At 41.2% G+C, this 18963-nt stretch overlaps 1 pseudogene; it reads left to right on the forward strand.

Annotated features, from left to right (window-relative positions):
• The first annotated feature begins 891 nt into the window (after window positions 1-891).
• LOC138089961 (calmodulin-binding transcription activator 1-like) lies at window positions 892-2774 on the forward strand (annotated as a pseudogene).
• Window positions 2775-18963: the final 16189 nt, after the last annotated feature.

Raw genomic sequence — 18963 nt, forward strand, 5'->3', positions numbered from 1 at the left:
ATAAAGCAGAAATAGATGTTTTTCTGGAACTCTCTTGCTTTTTCCATGATCCATCAGATGTTGGCAATTTGATCTCTGGTTCCTCTGCCTTTTCTAAAACCAGCTTGAACATTTGGAAGTTCACGGTTCACGTACTGCTGAAGCCTGGCTTGGAGAATTTTGAGCATTACTTTACTAGCGTGTGAGATGAGTGCAATTGTGCGGTAGTTTGAGCATTCATACAGGCTTCCCTGGTGGCTCAGAGGTTAAAGTGTCTGCTTCCAATGCGGGAGACCTGGGTTTGATCCCTGGGTCGGGAAGATCCTCTGGAGAAGGAAATGGCAATCCACTCCAGTATTCTTGCTTGGAGAATCCCATGGACGGAGAAGCCTAGTAGGTTACAGTCCATGGGGTCACAAAGAGTCGGACACGACTGAGTGACTTCACCTTACCTTCACCTTGAGCATTCTTTGGCATTGCCTTTCTTTGGAATTGGAATGAAAACTTTTCTAGTCCTGTGGCCACTGCTGAGTTTTCCAAATTTGCTGGCATATTGAGTGCAGCACTTTCACAGCATCATCTTTTAGGATTTGAAAGAGCTCAACTGGAATTCCATCACCTCCACTAGTTTTGTTCGTAGTGATGCTTTCTAAGGCCCCCTTGACTTCACATTCCAGGATGTCTGGCTCTAGGTGAATGATCACACCATCGTGATTAATCACCTCTTTAAAGGCCCTGTCTGCAAATACCTTCGCATTCTGAGGGGTTGAGGGTTAGGACTTTAACATATGAATTTGAGGAGACAGCTTGGTCCACAATAGAACCTTTGCCACTCACCTCAAGAGGCGGAGTTGTGGTCGGTGGCCGTGGCAAGAAGTGCCTATTCAATGTCCCACGACAAGGAGCAGAAGGATGTAGCATGAGGAGGGGAAACGGCTGCTGAAAACAAGCTCAAAGAGCATTTACCCAAGTGTATTCTGCAGAACTAACATCTCCTGTGTTCTCAACACCATGTCACCTATAGAAGTTAATCATGGGAATAGCAATTGTAGTCATGTAAAAATCTTTTTACTGATAAGGCTGCTTGAATGTCTGCCAAAATGCTCAAGTTTACCCAAAGAAAGGCACTTTTGGAACGTTAATGGGACCATGATGCAGCCGTCCTTTTGGATTTCTTTTGAATATTGTTATGACCCTTCACCTTTGATCTCTTGCCCTGCATCACCTTGCATAACCATTTCATTTTTTGATTCAATTTCATTTTTTTATTTTGGTGCACAGGCTGGTGCATTTCATCTCTCAAAGTGTAATACACTGATTTCCTCAAACAGAGATACTCCTTTGAGTGAAAAATTTGCAAAACGCTCTCTTCATTGTGTGTATTAAAATTTATTTCAGTTTTAAAAATGGAAAAAAGTGTTAAAAAGAGAGATTTATTTTTCCATCCCTTTCAATCTGGGTAGGTGCTGCTACAGCTTGGACCAGTGAATTATGACAGAAGCTCTGATTTCAGGCATGGCCCTGATCTAACCTGACTGTGTGCTTAAAAGCAATACTGCTGCTGCTACTGCTAAGTCACTTCAGTCGTGTCCGACTCTGTGCAACCCCATAGACAGCAGCCCACCAGTCTCCCCCGTCCCTGGGATTCTCCAGGCAAGAACTCTGGAGTGGGTTGTCATTTCCTTCTCCAATGCATGAAAGTGAAAAGTGAAAGTGAAGTCGCTCAGTCGTGTCAGACTCTTAGCGACCCCATGGACTGCAGCCTTCCAGGCTCCTCCATCCATGAAGCTTTCCAGGCAATGTAGTAAAAAGGGTTGAACTACTGGGACCTCTCTGGCAGTCCAGTGGTTGAGGCTCCACTTGTTTTCTCTGCAGGAGCTTGTGGGTTCAATCCCTGGTCGAGGAAATGAGGATCCCACAGGCCACAGCCTGGCCAAAAAGACTTTGAAAAAGGGGTGGGAGGTTGAACAGATAGACTCAACTCTGATAAACTTCAAAACCAGTATGTTGAAAGAAACCAGAAACAAAAGAATGCATACTCTATGATTTATTTTATGTGACGTTCAAGAACAAGCTAAACTAATTTAATGTGATAGAAATTAGAACAGCAATTCCCTGTTTGGTGGAGAATGGTTTGATTAGAAGGCCTCAGTGAAGGAAATATGACAATGGTGATGGAAATATCTGTAGCTTGGTTGCTTGCATGAGTAAAGATATTTATTAAGACATTGATTCATATGCTAAGATCTGTAAATTTCACTGTTTGTACTAGTTTCCTATCTCCGCTGCAATGAATTGTTGGCTTCCCTAGTGGCTCAGACAGTAAGGCGTCTGTCTGCAATGCAGGAGACCGGGTTCGATCCCTGGGTTGGGAAGATCCCCTGGAGAAGGAAATGGCAGCCCACTCCAGTATTCTTGCCTAGAGAATCCCATGGACCACGGAGTCTGGTAGGTTACCATCCATGGGGTCGCAAAGAGTCAGACACGACTGAGTGACTTAACTTCTACTGGTTTAAGACAGACAGATTTACTATTTTATAATTCTGGGAATCAGAAGCCCGAACTAGGCATCACTGGGTTAAAATCAATGTGTCAGCAGGGTTTCTTCCTTCTGGAGCTCTCAGGGAGAATCCATTTCCTGTCCTCTCCAGCTGCTAGAGGCTGCCCACATACCTTGGTTTTTGTCTCCAAAGCCAGCAATAGCCATTCAAGGCTTCCTCACGCTGCATTACTCTGACACTGGCTCCCTCTTCCTCATCGGAACCACGGGGATGACTTTGGGTGCCTCCAGATGATCCAGGATAACTTCCTTACCCTAAAGTCAGCTTATTAGCATTCTTAATCCCATCTATGACCTTGATCCCCCTTGCCTTATCAAGTAGCATTCATAGATTCCAGGGATTAGCGCATGGACATTGTTATAGGGACATCATCTTGCCTACCACACTTTATAGAAATTTTACTTCAATAAAAACTGTTTTTGTAAAAGCTACTGAAAACCAATTATACGCTAGTCACTCTTCCAGGTACTTAGATACATATCTAGTTACATATTTATTTATTTTTGTCTGTCTTCCCTACTGGAATCTGAGCTTCTTGAAGTCAAAAAGGTTTTTCTGGTTTATTGTGATTAGAATAGTTTCTAGCACATAGTAGGGATTCAATAAAAATTTGTTGAGTGAATGAATGTGAACTCATTGATACCTGTTTTTGCTGATTTTATCGATATTGTTGATTGATTTATTAACATTGGCATTACATAGACAAAATCACAGAAATTAAGAGTTTGCAAACCTCATTAAAAACATTGTTTTCAATCACTAAATGTCAGTATTATAATAGAACAACACCATCACCTTACAGAACTGCCTAGTCCTAGTGACAGGAAAAAAGGATAGAGTTATTCTTTGAAGGAGTCAGTCCCTATTTCAGAAAATAGAATTTGCTCAGAAAATAATTTGGTTCAGGAGAAATACTCAGGGATTTATTTCCTAATATATATTTTGGTTATTTATATTGTTATTCCTTGTGAAGCTGAAATATATTATTTCAAACTAAAACATATGCTGTTTGAAATGTCACCAAAGAGAATATATTTCTCAAGTACTTTTCTAAGGGTTTGTAAAAATCACACCAGAAAACATTGTTTTGCACCATCATGTCTAATATTTTTCAACAATTGAAAGATCAGTCTTCAGAACTTCATATCTTCAAATACGAGCACATAAAGTCTTTGGAAAAAAAAAACAAAGATGCTGCATTTGACTATACATGGAGGAGAATAAGTGTTTCTTCTTTTTGTTTCCCCACCAAGTTATTAGTGTTCCCTTAGGAAATAAACACAACAGTATGCAAATTTACCAACAGTCTCTGAACCTCCCCTTTACTCTAGTTTGTGTTTCCAATATTACTGTTAAAACTCTGAGTCTTTATAACTTTGCCCTTAACTTGTGTTTCCTTGTGCTTCCTCCAGTCCAACATTTCTCATGATGTACTCTGCATAGAAGTTAAATAAGCCAGGTAACAATATACAGCCTTGACGTTCTTCTCTCCCTGTTTGGAACCAGTCTGTTGTTCCATGTCCAGTTCTAACTGTTGCTTCCTGACCTACATACAGGTTTCTCAAGAGGCTGGTCAGGTGGTCTGATATTCCCATCTCTTGAAGAATTTTCCAGTTTATTGTGATCCACACAGTTAAAGGCATTGGCATAGTCAATAAAGCAGAAATAGATGTTTTTCTGGAACTCTCTTGCTTTTTCCATGATCCAGCGGATGTTGGCAATTTCATCTCTGGTTCCTCTGCCTTTTCTAAAACCAGCTTGAACATCTGGAAGTTCATGGTTCATGTACTGTTGAAGCCTGGCTTAGAGAATTTTGAGCATTACTTATTAGAGTGTGAGATGAGTGCAATTGTGTGGTAGTTTGAGCATTCTTTGGCATTGCCTTTCTTTGGAATTGGAATGAAAACTGACCTTTTCTAGTCCTGTGGCCACTGCTGAGTTTTTCAGATTTGCTGGCCTATTGAGTGCAGCAGTTTCACAGCATCATCCTTTAGAATTTGAAACAGCTCAACTGGAGTTCCATCACCTCCACTAGCTTTGTTCGCTTTCTAAGGCCCACTTGATTTTGCATTCCAGGATGTCTGGCTCTAGGTGAGTGATCACACCATTGTGATTATCTTGGTCATGAAGGTCTTTTTTGTACAGTTCTTCTGTGTATTCTTGCCACCTCTTCTTAATATCTTCTGCTTCTGTTAGGTCCATACCATTTCTGTCCTTTATTGAGCCCATCTTTGCATGAAATATTCCCTTGGTATCTCTAATTTCCTTGAAGAGATCTCTAGTCTTTCTCATTCTATATTCTTTGCAGCCAAAGATGGAGAAGCTCTATACAGTCTGCAAAAACAAGACTGGGAGCTGATTGTGGCTCAGATCATGAACTCCTTATTGCCAAATTCAGACTTACATTGAAGACAGTTGGGAAAACCACTAGACCATTCTGGTATGACCTAAATCAAATCCCTTACGATTATACAGTTGAAGTGACAAATAGATTCAAGGGATTAGATCTGATAAACAAAGTGCCTGAAGGACTATGGACAGAGGTTGGTGACATTTTACAAGAGGCAGGGATCGAGACCATCCCATAGAAAAAGAAATGCAAAAAGGCAAAATGGTTGTCTAAGGAGGCCTTACAAATAGATGTGCAAAGAAGAGAAGTGAAAGGCAAAGGAGAAAAGGAAAGATATACCCATTTGAATGCAGAGTTCCAAAGAACAACAAGGAGAGATAAGAAAGCCTTCCTCAGTGATCCATGCAAAGAAATAGAGGAAAACAATAGAATGGGAAAGACTAGAGATCTCTTGAAGCACAAAGCCAGCCATCTGCAAACCAGGGAGAGGTCCCCACCAGAGACCAAGTCTTCCTGCACCTCGATCTTAGATTTTCCAGCCTCTAGTAGTGGAGAAATGAATGTCTGTTGCTTAAGCCACTTTGTCTATGGCATTCTGTTATAGCAACCCAAGCTGACGAAGACGGCATCTTGGAGCCTTGAAGAAATGAAGAGCCGGTGGAATTTGGTAGAGTTTGAATTCTAAAGGAAAGATGCAGATACATCAAAAAGTGCAACTAAGAATGGACTGCATGCAAAAAAAGAAAACAGAAACATTGCAGAAATAACTTTCTAGATAAAGAAGGAACTGCAGACTCTCTGTGGGTAGTTCTGTACATTTCAAAATTAACCTTGGACTGGAAAATAGAACTGATCTGAAAAAGCTACATGGCATTGAAGAAGGAGTAATAATAGATCAGATAATGATAACAGAGAATTTTTAATTCATCATAAGAGATTGAAAAGCAAAGCTAGTAAAAGACAAATAACTGTCTTTTAGCACAAGTCTTTGAAGCCCCCAAGAAGACTGGAGATAACCTAATACCACCTCTCAAAGTCCTGGAATAAATACAGACCGAGTGACAAAGTAATCAGACCTGGGAGTGGAGTGGGGTGTGAGTGGGCATGGGGTGGGGGTGGAGGAGCATCATAGAGAAGAAAGTGCTCTTTTAAAATGAAAAGATGGCCAAAGTGAGAAGAAGCAAAAACAAACTAGATGTTAAGGCACAACCAGAAATTATGCAGAAACCAAAAGAAGGAATTCAAAGACAACCTTGCAAAGAATGAAAATGCATGTTTTAAACTTCAAAGAAAGGTAACCAGCTTCAAACTCTGAGAGAATATTTCATAATCAGAGAGCAAAGGCTGCAATCAGGAGATTTAAAAGCAAAAAACAATGTCTTTAGTTGCTTAGAGCGGTTAGCATAATGCCTTGAATAAGAGGAGCATTGAGTTTTAAAAATGCATCCATTTGATATTCTTTTGGCCTTTACCTTGGGAAAAGGAAGATTTCTACTTTCAATTGCCTTTTGAAGGAAATAGATCAAAGATAATACATCAAATAACAGTAATAAACACTAATATTCTATATCTAATTAGGAAATATTAGGAAATAAAGTAGAGATGAAAAATAATCTGTGCTAAGCATTTTTTTAAAGATTTTTTTAATGGGGGCCATTTTAAAAGTCTTTACTGAATTTGTTATAATATTACTTCTGTTTTAGGGTTTTTGGCCACAATGCATGTGAGATCTTAGTTCCCCGACCAGGGATGGAACTCACATCCATGGCTTTGGAAGGTGAAGTCTTAACCATTGGATCACCGGGGAAGTCCCTGTGCTAAGTTGACGAAGAAGCTTGAGAGTTTAATCATAGAATCCTTGGCAAAAAGTGAAACTTAGAATCCATAAGATCTTACTCGTGGCTGAGGTCTGATGAATTGCCCTGAAAATTCATCTACATGAAAGATTCCAGAGGAGATTTTGGGTTCTAAAGTCAGTGGATTTCATTTCCATACTGATGAATAAGGTCTCTGGACAAATGAGTAAACATCCAGTGGGGAAAATGGAAGCTGATTTTTGTTAGCAAAATCCTTCCTGGCTGATCAAATGCCTCAGGGCACTTGAAGATATTCTTTTCAAACACTGATCCAATGAAAATGTACAAAGTTCTTTTTTTTTTAATTTATTTTATTGAAGTACAGTTAATTTACAACCTTGTATAAAGTGATTTGGTGATGCATATATATACTTTTTCATACTCTTTTCCATTATGGTTCATCATAGGATATTCAATTTAGTTCCCTGTGCTGTACAGTAGGACCTTGTTTAAAAATGTACAAAGTTCTTAACTGCACATGTTACTAAACTCAGTTCCACATATACAGAGATTTTAATAGACAGATAAGGCTTTTAATCTAGCATAAGCAAGACCCTAAGGCACCAATCTGAGCCTTGAAACTTCTTTCCTTCACATTTTGATTTCTGCTTTGAACTCCACATCCCAAGCACCTCATCCCTTATCAACAAGGCATCTGAAATAGTTCTAAAACAACACATTGTCACTGTTGCTAAGATATTCAAAATGATCACCCTTTTAAAATCACAAGCCTGAAAAAAAAAATAAAATCACAAGCCTGGAAATGAAACTTATGGAATGTCCAAATGAATAAGATAAAAAAGAGAAAAATGAATTTCAAATAACTTGTTTTCTTACGGGCACAGCAATGCTTACATTAAAGAATGTCCTTCGGACTTCCAGACTAGGAATATGAAAAATTAAGCAGACTTGTCCAGTTTGAGTCATTGATAATTAAATAATCCATTGATTGTCCCCATTCCTTCTGCACATCACTGAGGACAGTTTCAATGCCTGACAACTCTCTGTCGTGGTTATCTTGAACCATCCTCCTGCAGTTCAGGAACTCACAGTAATGAATGATTGCACCAGGGAGGGATTCAGAGTCTGAGACTAGCGGATGCAAGCTATTATATATAGCGTGGATAAACAAGATCCCATTGCATAGCACAGAGAACATATTCACTGTCTTATAACCACAATGAAAAGAATATGAAAAAGAAAATATATCTGAATCTCTTTGCTGTACACCAGAAATTAACCCAACATTGTAAATCATTAAAAATAAAGGGTAGTCGCTCAATCGTGTCTGACTATTTGAGACCCTATGGACTGTAGCCCACTACACTTCTTTCTCCCGTGGAATTCTCCAGGCAAAAATACTGGAGTGGGTTACCATTCCCTTCTCCAGTGGATCATCCCAACCCAGGGATCACACCCAGGTCTCCTGCATTGCAGGTAGATTCTTTACTGTCTGAGCCACCAGGGTATTCAAATCAGCTATGCTTCAATAATTTTTTAAAAAAAATAACTATTTCTTTGCATGAAGAAAAATCTCAACACCATGTTGGAGCCTCTTTACATATAGTTCATTAGTTTAATTTCACGTATTTACATGGTTTGATTTTGTTGTTGGAAAAAATTATAGTGCAGTTAAGAAGGACTGCTTTTCCAGTCTGAAATATTAATGAAGACACAGAACAGATTGTTACATTCAGAGCAGGGCCTCCCAAGTTTGACAGCGACAATTAGAGATCTCAGAACTATACATTTCCTCCCCACCACCTAGCTGCCAGGCTGTATGTTAAATGAAAACAAGTCAGACTAAACTGTGTCACACACACAAAAAACATTTGTCTGAAGGCAGGTACAGAAACAGTCATATAACTTGTTCTTTTAAGCTTAATAAACTTTTCTCTAAAGTACCCCTGGTATGGACTGAATGTGTCTCCCCACACTGCAAATTCACAGTTGAAGCTCTTAGTCCCAGTGTGATTATATTTGGAGGTTGGGTTTAGGAGTAATTAAATTTACATGATCCACAGGTGATTCCCATGACAGGATTGCTGCTGCTGCTGCTGCTAAGTCACTTTAGTCGTGTCCGACTCTGTGCGACCCCATAGACGGCAGCCCACCAGGCTCCCGCATCCCTGGGATTCTCCAGGCAAGAGCACTGGAGTGGGTTGCCATTTCCTTCTCTAATGACGGGATTGCCCTCCTAAAAAGAGAAAGAGACGCCAGAGCTCTTCCTCTCTCTCTACATCCTGTGAGGACACAGCAACAAGGCAGTCACCAAGTTAAGAAGATGGTTCTCACCAGAACCCAGCTCACGCTGGCACCCTGACCTCAGACTGCCTAGCATCCAGAGCTGTGAGATATAAAGGTCTGTTGTTTGAGACACCAAGTCTGTGGTATTTTGTTATTACAGCCCACGCTAACACAACTCGACTCAGAAAATCATCCTGTAGGAAACTACAAAGCAGATCCAACAATATTTTGAAAACAGGATCGATAAGCCTCTTAGTTCTCCATCGCAGGAGGCACAAATGACCTAAAGGAGTTCTAGAGCTAAGGCCTCACTCAGTTTATGCTGCTGTGTTTGCAAGATGTTTTCTGGGTGCTTGATTTCTTTGTTTTTTCGTAAAAGGATAAAGATTGGCTGTACAGTCGTTCTGGCTAACCATACACTTTTAAACACTACTCATTTCTTCAGTGAGTAATTATTTATAACTTTCTTTTGGCTAAATAAGAAAACCCACTGGTGCAGATTTAGATAACAACAGGTAACTAGTTACCTCTGGGATATGGACTCCTAATTAGCATTTTTTAATGCTGATTAACCAGTCTTAAGTAGATTGTATTAATAAATTATGTACCATATATATATATATAATAGAGGCCAAGCTACTTTCATTTGTCTACAAGGCTACCATTATATTAAAAATATGAAATTACAAATTTCTATATATTTCAATGAATGTTTTCATTTAATAAATAAGTTCTTTGATATAAAGTATATACAATAGAGGGCTTCTCTGGTAGCTCAGCTGGTGAAGAATCCGTCTGCAATGTAGGAGACCCTGGTTCGATTCCTAGGTCAGGAAGATCCCCTGGAGAAGGGATAGGCTACCCACTCCAGTATTCTTGGGCTTCCCTGGTGGCTCAGATGGTAAAGAATCTGCCTGCAATGCAGGAGACCTGGGTTTGATCCCTGGGTTGAGAAGATCCCCTGGAGGAGGGCAGGGCAACCCATTCCAGTATTCTTGCCTGGAGAATCCCCATGGACAGAGGAGCCTGGTGTGCTACAGTCCATGGGGTCACAAAGAGGCAGACACAGCTGAGTAAGCACAGAACAGCACATAAACAAGAGAACATTAATTCATCGTCAGTGTAGTCTAGGAACAGGACACAAGTGGAAGTTGGTAATAAATAGCTTCTTCTCACTGCTTCAACTATGTCTCATGAGAGTTGGACAGCCTGATTTGGAAATGACATCAAAATCTGAAATAGAAGCCCTTCATATGAAGAAAGTTAGGCCTGGTCAAACAACATGACCTGTAACTCAGAACCTAATGTGTAAAATCCTAATGGCTTGGAAGTTTTCCCCAAAGGGTCTGCCTAAATCAAGGTCAAAGTGCTTTCAATCCCCTCTTCCTGCCTCCTACCTGAAGCCACTCCTGGCACCGCTCTAGGCTCAACTGTCAGGCACGTGCCTCACCACGCATGTAATCTGACCCAGGATGGCATCTCTCGTGTACACAAATGTCAGTTCAGTTCAGTCACTCAGTCGTGTCTGACTCTTTGCAACCCCATGGACTGCAGCACACCAGCCTTTCCTGTCCATCACTAACTCCCAGAGCTTGCTCAAACTCAAGTCCATCGAGTCAGTGATGCCATCCAACTATATCATCTTCTGTCGTCCCCTTCTTCTCCTGCCTTCAATCTTTCCCAGCATTGGGGTCTTTTCCAATGAGTCAGTTATTCACCTTAGGTAGCCAAGGTATTGGAGCTTCAGCTTCAGCATGAGTCCTTCCAATGAATATTCAGGACTGATTTCCTTTAGGATTGACTGGTTTGATCTCCTTGCAGTACATAAATGTAGTTCTCTTTTTACCATTTTATCAGCTAGATAAATGGTACATCCACTGCATTCAGGGCCAATCTGAAGATACCAGGTAATAATGAAAAATTCACCAAAATTGGATGAATATTTTTTAGTTCATTCACAAGTGGAATGAGGTAGACATATTTTAATTACTGACCCTTTTTAATATCTGTAGTGAGTTGTTAATGAGTTGCCAACAACTAATCTCAAGTGAAGAAAACCCTTTAGGATTTGCTGTAACTAAGATGAAATTCAATCACATTGAAGAGCTAAGGAATAAATCTTTCTCACTTTTATAATTATCTCAACACATATGCCATTACTCTGTTAGTAATTAAACTACAATGCTAGGGCATCTTCTAAAAATGCAAGTAAGTCCTCAGCAATGACCTGGAACTCTACTTATTAACAAAACAGTATCAGACACCAAATCTTACAGCAACAACAGTATTTACATGGGGTCTATTACCACAAATGTTCATTGGACTGTACCTACACACAGGTGATAAGAAATGAACGAGAAGCATGGAGGAAAGAGAAAATGAAAGAGAAATAACACAAATGAGTTTTCAGTTATCCTCCAAAGTAAAGAGAATCTTCCTTATTCTCTAAACTTGCTTCTACCCTCCTGCCCTTAATGCTCATTATGAAGCTCTAGCTTTGGTCCCCCTGGTCTTTATGAAGAGTTTACACTTTTCTGGTGGCTCAGACGGTAAAGAATCTGCCTGCAATGTGAGGAGATCCAGGTTTGATCCCTGGGTTAGGAAGATATCTTGGAGAAGGGAATGGCTACCCACTGCAGTATTCTTGCTGGGGAAATCCCATGGACCGAGGAGCCTGGTGGACTACAGTCTGTGGGGTCTCAAAGAGTTGGATACAACTGAGTGATTAACACTTTTAATGGAAAAGTAATATGTTCCTACTTCATAAGACCTTGGGTTTCTTCTACTATGTCTGGTGTCTTGCAGATGCACAGTCTAATTCAGAAGTTTAACTGGACTGACTTAAGTCCTACCCAGGCTTACAGAGCAAATTTCCTCTGGTCACTGTCTGTCAGAGGGTTCACCTGTTGGGACTAGCAACATTCCTATATGACTTAACTCTGCCTTAAGAGGTGCATTAGAACCCTTAGCAATTAATTCACCAACTAGCTCCATTTCTGGTTGAAATATGTCCAGAAAATTTATAGAGACTTATTACCCAAAACAGGCTAAATATATTATATTTTATGCCAGGTAGGTCTGCTACTCAATTCAGCTTTAGTTATGCTATGTTAAATTGAGTGAGACCAACGGTTGTGTAGATTACTTGCGGTCTCTCCTATCTAGTTCAGTCGCTCAGTCGTGTCCGACTCTTTGTGACCCCATGAATCTCAGCACACCAGGCCTCCCTGTCCATCACCAACTCCTGGAGTTCACTCAGACTCACGTCCATCGAGTCCGTGATGCCATCCAGCCATCTCATCCTTGGTTGTCTCCTTCTCCTCCTAATCCCTCCCAGCATCAAAGTCTTTTCTAATGAGTCAACTCTTCGCATGAGGTGGCCAAAGTACTGGAGTTTCAGCTTTAGCATCAATTCCTTCCAAAGAAATCCCAGGGTTGATCTCTTTCAGAATGGACTGGTTGGATCTCCTTGCAGTCCAAGGGACTCTCAAGAGTCTTCTCCAACACCACAGTTCAAAAGCATCGGTAAGAGCTTTGTATATGGGTTTTACTATTCAATATGTATACAAGATTTTAAAAGAGTTTTATAAACCACTTTTCCTCGAATTAACATTAAAGGAAACACATATTCTCATGTATTCCCTTTGTGTGCAGGAGTCCCTTGCATTTCTATGAAATTAACTCCAGAGATGCACTGAAAGCTCAGTCACTAGTATACTGCACTCTCCCACCACATAGATAACTGTGGACACGTTGCTCCTTCCAGTAAGCGCATGGCGAATGAGAAAGAAACTGCCAGAAAATTAACCTTATAGGGTGGCCCAGTCGTTCCACATTAAATCTGGTTGAAGCACTTTCAGACATAAACCTATCCAGGCAAAACCTCCTTCAGAGATTCCCAGTGAAGTAACGGCAATCTTGGGAATACAGAACTAACTAAAGGCACTCAATCTAGGTCTCCGTTTCAAAGGCCCATATGAGAAACAACTTGAACAAGTCATTAACTTCAGTTAGATTTTTTTAAGTCAAATTTGTCACAGAGATAAATATACATAGGAAGACCAAACTACACACCCCTCAGTTAATTTATGTGTGTATCTGTGTGTCCAGGTTGCAAGGTAATATCTTCTATATTCATTATAATTTATTCATATATCATAGTGATATCTTAGTCATTACCCTAGTCTCAGTCATTACCCTAGTTTCAAACAGTGACAAGCAAACTGGAACAGAGGATGGAAAAAAAAATTCTTTGACCTTTTTGTTCATATGTAGCTATTAGTTAACTCAATTGCATGTGGTGCAAATGGATGTTGATTTTAAATGCTAAGTGTGTAGATCATAGTTAAAAACAAGTGACATGACTCATTGATATAGAAATTAAATGTCAAATTCTCTACAAACTTCCTGTTTAAAATTCTGTTCTGAATACTTGGAAGCAGCTACACAGATTCCAAACCTCAGACATTTCATTTTCCAAGAGATGAAAAAAAATCTAGGTTGGTATGCCCTCCTCATTTGTAAACATACATATTGAAGTTATGGGCAAGGCACCGAAAAAGATTTCCTATTAGCTGATACTGGAATTCACAGACTATGAGAATCAACACGACAGACCAGAAATCTTATTCAAGTGATGTTAAACATTCACTTTCAAATGCAGTATCCTGAATGTGAAATGGTACATGCCAGTTCCACTAGATTTCTTCAGGGACAGCGCCTCCTGCTGGTGTGCAGACGAAAGCAAAATTCAGCCCTGATGCGAGGAGGAGCCTAAAATGTTAAATGCTGTTTTAAGATGAAGTGCTACTTATTTTAAAATAAAACAGCATTTTCAAGACTTGTTAGGGAGTTACGCCAGTGTTTGCACTACTAGCTGGGCGTAAGTACATCCTACGTCTTCCTAGAGAGAAAGGAAATCTGCTGAACTATCTATAGAATGACAATGAACGTGCCCCTTCGGGACGGCAGAGCACAGACCAATCTTTCCTAATTCAGCCACGGAGGAAATTCACTTCACTAACTTTTTGGCTTACTGGAATGGTCATCCTTGAGACCCTTCTGCTTGCTTATGTAACAGGCAACCTGAGTGCTGGACCCATAAGAGCCAATATTTATAAAGCATTTCTCATGGTGTCTGGCACTGTTGTATGTGTTTGTTATGTGTTAATCAATTTAATTCTCATAAGAACTTTATGGGGTAGATTCTACTATTGCCATGTTATAGGTAAGGAATCAGTGAAAGTGAAAGTTGCTCAGTCGTGTCCAACTCTTTGCGACCCCATGCAATAGTCCATGGAATTCTCCAGGCCAGAATACCGGAGTAGGTAGCCTTTCCCTTCTCCTGAGGATCTTCCCAACCCAAGGACCAAACCCAGATCTCCCACACTGCAGGCAGATTATTTACCAGCTGAGCCATCAGAGAAGGCCAAGAGGCAGAGAGAACTTACGTAAATTGTGGTGTGCTGTGCTTAGTCGTTCACTCGTGTCCAACTCTTTGTGACTCCATGGACTATAGCCTGCCAGGCCCCTCTGTCCATGGGGATTCTCAAGGCAAGGAGAATGGAGTGGGTCGCCATGCCCTCCTCCAGGGGATCTTACTTGCCTAAGGTCAAACAGCAGAGTGTAGGGTGCAAACACATGTGATCTGGCTCCAGTCTCTACTCTTACCCATTACCTTGTTCCTGTGGATTCATACAGCAACTTTTGCTTTCTCAGTCCTGCCTCTGCAAATCTGTTATCAGCTCCCTTCTACACATAAGGGAGCCTCACCTCCTCCTTGAATGAAATCCCAGGCAGGTCTCACAGCCTTTCTCCTAGAGAAGAAAAGGTTTCCAGTAACTTCAAAGCAAAAGAACAGTCACCATTAAGTAAATAATAGATGAGGTACAGTGTAATATTAGCTTTTAGTGCTCTAAACAAGCATCTTCTGGCATCTAGCACCTGCCAGCTAGTGGCTGTCACAGGCATCGTGCTGGCGGGGAGAGAGGCTTGGCGGGCTTCTCACCCCTTCTAGCTAGCTGTGGGCATTTGGAAGAGAAAGGAAAGTAAATAAGAGAAGGCTGGAGGGGGGCACCCTCCAACAGTGAGCTAGCATTCACTCCCCAGAACACACTGATGTTTAAAGCCAACCTGGCCTCAGGAACAGACCTCAGTGAGCTCCTGGGGAACCCCCATCACTGGGTTGGCACCTGCAGTTCCCTGCGTGGGGTATGCTTTCCTATTAGCTTCTTAAAACTGCCCTCTGGTTCTGACTTTCAGTAATATACTATGCTTTGCTATGCTATGTCCCTTCAGTCGTGTCCAGCCCTTTGTGACCCCACGAACTGTAGCCCATCAGCTCCCCTGTCTATGAGACTCTTCAAGCAAGAACACTGGAGTGGGTTGCCATGCGCTTCTCCAGGAGGTTTTCCCAACCCAGGGATCAAACTCATGTCTCATTATGTCTCCTGCATTGGAAGGTAAGTTCTTTACCACTAGTTCCACCTGGGAAGCCCTCTCTCAGTAATCCACCTGCATAATTTTTCCATTTTAATCTCCCCTCCTGACAGCCCTCTTGTGCCAAGTGCTGTCTGAAGACTCCAGGTCAGTTCTCTCTCAAGCCCACCATGGAAAGTGTCCCTCTATGTCCCGTTACTGGTGGGATTTCTGTTTCCTAAACCGCAGCCTTCTGCTCTGTGGCCTCAGGCTGATTTCTAGCCTTTCTTTGGCAGGAGATGTGACCCAGCTCTTTGGGTGGTCCCTGGAAGCCACTGTCACTTTACTGGAAGGTAGGGGGGTGGTAATCTCCCTTCTTTACACCACATATTAACCATTTTCTCAAGACAATGCTCCAGTCTCCAAACTTTAGTCTCTTGATGAGAGCTGCTTACCATGGTCAGCTTCACCATGTATGAGTCTTAATTTGCTTAATTAAGGTGGACACGCTTCTGTTCTATCAGCTCCAGTTATACTTAAGAAAAGAATATGGAATGTGGAAGGCAAGAATCTATTTCCCTTTTTATCCTGAAAGGTACTGAATACGCTCAGTTGGTTCTAAGGGGATCAGTAAGCTTTGTGAGATATGGAGGTCTCTGTACAGTCAAATATCCATTTCCAAAAACTACGGAGGACAAAGAGAATCCACCCAAACTGCGGGAAAGCATTAAGCTAGTTCCTATCACGGTGAGTTGCTGGCACCGTCAGCACTGGCACACCTCCCTCCGTACTTCTCTTCCTCTTTCCTGCTGTACTGGAGAGAAACTCGCAAATCTCATACACTGTTTGAATGGAAGTAGATGAGGAATAGGGCTTCCATGGTGGCTCAGACACTAAGGAGTCTGCCTGCAATGCAGGAGACCCAGGTTTGATCCCTGAGTCAGTAAGAGCCCCTGGAGAAGGGAATGGCAACCCACTCCAGTGCTTTTGCCTGGGAAATCCCATGGACAGAGGAGACTGGAGGGCTACAGTCCACGGGGTAGCAAAGAGTCAGACACAACGGAGAGACTAAGACTTTCACTTTCACTTTTCAGATGAAGAATATATCACTAAGAGGGGAGAGCAACTGCTAAACACAGAGTATCCTGTGTTATCAAGACAATTTTTATCCTGTTTCAATATCATGTTTATAGAAACTGGGTTCACGATATAACCAAATTACTTACCACCTGTACTTAACTGAAGACAGATTGACACTAAGTAAAAGATCCAGGCAGTTCTGAGAGTGACTTCTAAGAGAGCTGGGCTTTTAAGCATATTCAGAAAAAAAGAAAAAAGATCATGCCAGGGCAGCATCAAAGCCAGCTAGAGCTCTGATTTCATTACAAGGCCAGCTCCAAACCTGAGAGCCAGATGGGGATCGAGGAGAACACTGAGAAAACAGCCTCAGGTACCTACTTCCCTGGGTCAAGAAGAGTCATAAACTTTACTTTTCCATATGTTCAACTGAGGCACCCAAGCTGTGAGTACGGAAACAAGTAAAGTGTCAACTCTTCATTTTGAGCTATTTATGGAAAACCAAAGGGGTAGCTAATGCTGAGTGAGCAGGTGGATTTTAGTAAAATATTTCCCTGGCTGCTTAAACTTATGCAAAGTCCAAACTGAAGAAAGCAACATAATGCTAATTAAAGCTGTAGCTCAGAGTTTGCCAAAACTGCTGGCTTTGATGAATAATCCTTTCAAAGACTCCCAAGCTCATAGACGATCTACCAGCCAGCATTTACCTCATTCAAAGACTCCCTAATCAAAGAGTCTTATTAAATCACTAAGGGATAAATCCTAATTTATTTTAAAAGAATAGCAACAACAATTACTATTTAACATTTACTTTTGAAGACTCAAAATATTCTAGACACTCACACAAAACCTTTCAAAGGTGTAGAACCACTCCAGACTTTCTCTTTGAGTCACTGTTGAAGAAAATCCTAGTAACCTCTGCTCCCATCTGCTGATTTTGTGAAAGGAACAGCTGGTCTCTATAAAGGTATTCAAGGCATTTGATCTAGTCATTGAAGACCAAATGATTGAGGGATCCAGGTAAACTGAACTTGATTTTCAGATCAAGAGGGGGAAAAAAAATACAATATAAGGCTATTAATTCTGAAGCTCTGGCTACATTTAGCCCACCGGCCAAGTGTGGGAAACATCACAAGTGTTCACCACAAGCAAGCCTTTCCCAGTTTCTCCGCAGGTGGGTGGGGTCAAGTGACTAGTTCTAGCCAGTGAAATGTGAGCAGAAACCATCTGTGCCATTTTGGGGCTGAGGTGGTAGAAAGCCCACTGGTGTTTCTCCTGTCTTGTCTGTCTGCTTCTGCAGCAACAGAGGAGCTGTGTGGTCCAGAGGATGCAACCACAATATGACTGAGTTCCTGTCCACCCAGATCCTTATTTCCCGATTCTGGATCCCCTTCTCTCACCTGCACGTAACCATTATCTTGAAGTTGGTAATGTCCTCCACACCTGTTTTTATAAGTTTACACCATTTATATTTGTCCATAAGCATATCGTAATGTTTTGTATGGATTTAAACTTTAAACAAATGAAATTGTTATTGTATAGGTTTACAATATGTGTGTTGCTTTTCAATTAATATTATGTCTTTGACATTTTCCCATGCTGTTACATGTAATTGTTTTAAGGTTGAATGAACACACCCAATTTACTTATCTATTTTCCTCCTACTCATTTGGATGGTTTTTGCTGTAATAAACAATACTGCAATAATATTATATAGGCCCCCTAAGAACATGTACAAGAGTCTCTTAAGAATTTGCACTTCAAAATCCAGTCATCAGATTGAAGTATTTGAATGACTGTTTACTTTGGATATTAGCATCATTAGTTTACTTCTAGTTCTACTTTCAGTTCAGTTCAGTTCAGTCACTCAGTTGTGTCCGACTCTTTGCGACCCCATGAATCGCAGCACGCCAGGCTTCCCTGTCCATAACCAACTCCCAGAGTTCACTCAGACTCACGTCCATCGAGTCCGTGATGCCATCCAGCCATCTCATCCTTGGTCGTCCCCTTTTCCTCCTGCCCCCAATGCCTCCCAGCATCAGAGTCTTTTCCAATGAGTCAACTCTTCGCATAAGGTGGTCAAAGTACTGGAGCTTCAGCTTCAGCATCATTCCTTCCAAAGAAATCCCAGGGCTGATCTCCTTCAGAATGGACTGGTTGGATCTCTTTGCAGTCCAAGGGACTCTCAAGAGTCTTCTCCAACACCACAGTTCAAAAGCATCAATTCTTTGGTGCTCAGCTTTCTTCACAGTCCAACTCTCACATCCATACATGACCACAGGAAAAACCATAGCCTTGACCAGATGGACCTTAGTCGGCAAAGTAATGTCTCTGCTTTTGAATATACTATCTAGGTTGGTCATAACTTTTCTTCCAAGGAGTAAGCGTCTTTTAATTTCATGGCTGCAATCACCATCTGCAGTGATTTTGGAGCCCCCAAAAATAAAGTCTGACACTGTTTCCACTGTTTCCCCAT

This window comes from Capricornis sumatraensis, chromosome 13 (assembly GCF_032405125.1).
Source record: "Capricornis sumatraensis isolate serow.1 chromosome 13, serow.2, whole genome shotgun sequence".
Classification (NCBI taxonomy): Eukaryota; Metazoa; Chordata; class Mammalia; order Artiodactyla; family Bovidae; genus Capricornis; species Capricornis sumatraensis.